The sequence below is a fragment of the Lipotes vexillifer genome, unplaced genomic scaffold (genome assembly GCF_000442215.2).
Source record: "Lipotes vexillifer unplaced genomic scaffold, Lipotes_vexillifer_v1.1 scaffold821, whole genome shotgun sequence".
Lineage (NCBI taxonomy): Eukaryota > Metazoa > Chordata > Mammalia > Artiodactyla > Lipotidae > Lipotes > Lipotes vexillifer.
In genome coordinates this window covers 36,499-40,630 of record NW_006799328.1, presented here as the reverse complement: position 1 = coordinate 40,630, position 4,132 = coordinate 36,499, and positions in this window count along the sequence as shown.

Genomic DNA, 4,132 nt, shown 5'->3' with positions numbered 1-4,132 from the left:
CCCTATCCTCCTCTGCTTACTTCTTATGTAATTGCTCCCCAGGGCTCTGCCCTCAGCCCTCTGTTCTTTTATTCACTCATCTTGGATGATTTCATCTTCTTTTTAGGTTTTTGATAACATTTATACTTCAATGACTCCCAAATCTATATTTATATCCTGGTCTTGTCTACTAAGCTTTGGATTCAAATATACAGTAACTGATATCAGGCACACTGGTATTTCTACCTTTTCTAAGACTGAACTCATCATCCTGATTCTGACCCAGCCCTTCCTCAAAATCTCTCTTATTTAGGAAACTACAAGCCACAAACCACCTGGTCACACAAGATAGAAACCTGGGAGTCAGCCTTGACTCCTCTTTGTGCCTGCAGTCTTATCCTCTCCAAACCATTCTCCCCATTGCTGTCTGATCTCGTCTAATCCTCCTAACTACATCTCTTGCCTCTCTCCCAACCACATATTCTCCTGCTATTTCAACCTACTTAGGTATTCACTAATGCACTTTGCTGTTTATTTTGTGCCTCGTGCATTTTTACATTTCTTTTGGGTTGCCTTTTTCTACTCCTTTGCCTGTTGAATTTCTAGGTATCTTTAGAGTTTGGATTTTCACTCTGCCATCCCCTCTCATATTATTTATTATTCCAAGCCTTGGGTCATCTGATAAGTATGCCTTATATAGTTATATTTAAGTCACTAACTCAGAGAGGGTGAAATGGAGAGGGTGACAGAACATTAGGGCATTTTACTAGAAACCTGCCTCCAGGTTAACATTGATCAACTAACCAATAATATTCAAGCACGGTGGTCCATCCATAAGTGAAACTCGTAACTGCAATAACATCCATCCCAAATTTCAGGTATTTATCCCTAAGGATAGCATGTTTCTAAAATAAATCCATCCTATATATACCCCCCCCCTCCATATTATGGGACATTGATGTTACAAGTAACAAAAATCCAATCTTTTTTTGAATTAGAAAAAAGTAATTTATTGACTTACACAATTGAAAAAGGGGGATAAAAAATGGCTTTGGGTGTTTCTAGCTCCAGGGCTCAAGGAATGGCCTCAGGATTCATTTATTGGCTCTTTCGTTGCTCTGTCAAGCTCTCTCCACATAGTGGCAAGACGGTTACTGGCAACTCAGGCTGACCGTCTCTCATCAACCCCTGCTGAAAAAAGAATGCCTATTTACCTACTGCTCTGGCAAAAATTCAGGATTAGCTTTGATTACACTGATCTGTGTTCCATGCTTTTTCCTGACCTAATCACTGTGCCCAGGGGTGTAGAAAACACTGCTTGGCCGGGACTTGATCTGGAATGGGACTGGCCCCACCCAAACGACCTGGGCTGAGAGTGTGTGAAAGGGATTGCCTACTAGAAAACTGTGTGCTGTAACCAGAAGAGGAAGGATGGGCAGGCAGAAACAATGGATGTTCAGAACGTTCTCCTTCAGGTTTCAGCTGTGAAGATTAGCTATATGCAGAAACAGTCCTTTAGTCATACAGCAGGAGTGGCATTGATATTTTCTAATTACTGCCAAAACAATGGCTCAAGATAGATTATTTTAAAATTAAATTATCAGTTTGGACAGGCATCCTCTAATACATAATTAGTTTATAGCTAACCAGTGGCAAACCTGTGGTAATTTAAACCACACTGACCTAGGTTTAAACCCTGGTTCAGCTCTTTTCTACCTGTGTGGTGTTAGGTAGGTGACCCAACTTTGCTGAGTGTCAGTTTGAAGAATAATAATACTACCTTCACAGAGTTGCTCTGAGGATTAGGGATTATTTATAAGAATTACTTACATAGTACTCAGCATATGATAGGCCTTTAATGAAATATAAATATTAATATAGTACATTGTTACCTTGGAGTAACTTTAACTTTCTCAACTAATTTATCCTGTTATTTCACCAGAAATTAACTTGTATAAAGAACATGATTCTCAGTCTATGAACTATGGAATTTAAGAAATATAATAATAATTAAAATACTTTAAATTCTTCTTTAAAAGTAAATTTATTTATTTTTATTTTGGGCTGTGTTGGGTCTTCATTGCTGCGCGCGGGCTTTCTCTAGTTGTGAGCAGGGGCTACTCTCCATTGTGGTGCGCTGGCTTCTCATTGCAGTGGCTTCTCTTGTTGCAGAGCACAGGCTCTAGGTGTGTGGGCTTCAGTAGTTGTGGCACACAGGCTCAGTAGTTGTGGCTCACGGGCTCTAGAGTGCAGGCTCAGTAGTTGTGGTGCATGGGCTTAGCTGCTCTACGGCATGTGGGAACTTCCTGGACCAGGGCTTAGAACCTGTGTTCCCTGCATTGGCAGGTGGATTCTTAACCACTGCGCCACCAGGGAAGACCAATAATTTAAATTCTAATCAGAGGACCCATTCTCCTAGAGTGGAAAAAATGAATTTCAATCAATTTGGAAACCTCTCTACCATAATTTTTTGGAGCTGACCTGATTTTAGGGGGGCTTGAAGAGTGCTTATCTCATCTGCTCCTTAAGTAATTTGTACATCAGGCCTTCACTTTCTTATCTGGACCCCCATTGTTAGTACCTACAGGTTGTTGTCGACATGTCTCTCGTACATCCATTTGCCCCCTTTAGATCCAATGACTCTTTATCCCAAGCTTTGGGTGGCGGGCATGGGAGTTAGAGGTGATCGTAGCAGTCTATCTGCTGCATCTGGGCCACAATGGAGGCGGGAATCTCCTTTGTAAGGCTGTTTCTAACCTAGTCTGCCCCAATGAATCATGCAGCTGTTTCTGACATGAAGTTAAGAAGAGAACAAGGCCCCTTTGCTTTTAGGTTTCTCAGACCTATTTAGTGTATTCCCATACTTTCTAGCATTCAGAGTGCTAAAAGTAATCTTTAAGAACTCTATTTAATTTTTAGTTATTTAATTCAATTTAAGGCTTTCAAGAAACAATTGTATTTGGGACTCCTTCACAACCAATGAAGATTAATTAAAAACATAATCATGCACAGTCATGCATCATAAGTCATCTTGCATTCAGACATTAAAAGACTCTCCCCAAACCAAAGACTATGAAAAAGAACATATTAAAAGTGAAATGCCTAAAATGTCTTGCTCCTCCACCAACTTCAGTAGGAAATGAGTGTTTAGTAGAGCAAATACGCTGTATTGGTGATTGCCGGAGCAAGCTAGCAGTTGACAAAGCTTCTAGACTACTGTCTCTGTCTACAAAGTCATCTCTACAATTCTGATTACCACAACTTATATGAATAAGAAATTTTAATACTACAGTTTAAAATTCTTTCAAAATTCCTCTTGTATTTCAGAAGTTCAGATCTATGGTAGTGATATTTTGCTTGGGCCTTTGGCCAAATATTCACTTTAAAACTAGGCTATTCAGCCTTCAGCTAAAATGTTTGTAGTTTCTCTAAAATAGTACCTCTTTCTTAATGATTTCCTTGTAGAGATAGATGATGAAAGAAATGAAGGTTTTTTTTCCTTTTCAGTACAAAAACTTCCCGGTCTTCCTTCCGTGATCGATATGAACATTTACATAATTTCCGTGTAAGCTTACCTCTTCTCTACTGGTTTCTTTCGATGCTCCTATCCCACCTACACTCCTTTCCCCCTTTTTTAGAGTCGACTGTTTTGGATCTTAAATTCCTGAATCAAAAGAGACACAGTTTCCAAACTGCTTCTGCTCCTGCCATAGTGGGCACTTGTGAGGTCTCAAGAAACGCCTTTTGTTGGCGACAATGACTGTAAACCATAGGAGAAAGATCCTCAGTAGACTAGAAAATTAAGCAAGTTGTCCGTTTTATATTTACAATCTTCCGTTGTTTTAGAATGCATCCTCATATTTCCTGAAAATTCTTTCGTTTAAAGGCCAAACGTCTAAGACTGGCCGGCAACCAATATACACACCTTATTTTTAGATTTTATTTTTTAAATTTGTAAAATAAATATGGACCATATTACTGAAAACTTACAAAACAAAGAAAAAACCAGCACGCCACCATCCAAACGCAGCAATTTAAATCATTTTGACGAACTCCTCCCCGCCTTTGGCCTCTCGCTTCCTGCACCTTGTACCCTTGACGCTTGCGCGCAGCCGGAGCCGCCGCGCTCTGTGGTGGGGGTGGGGGTGGGGGT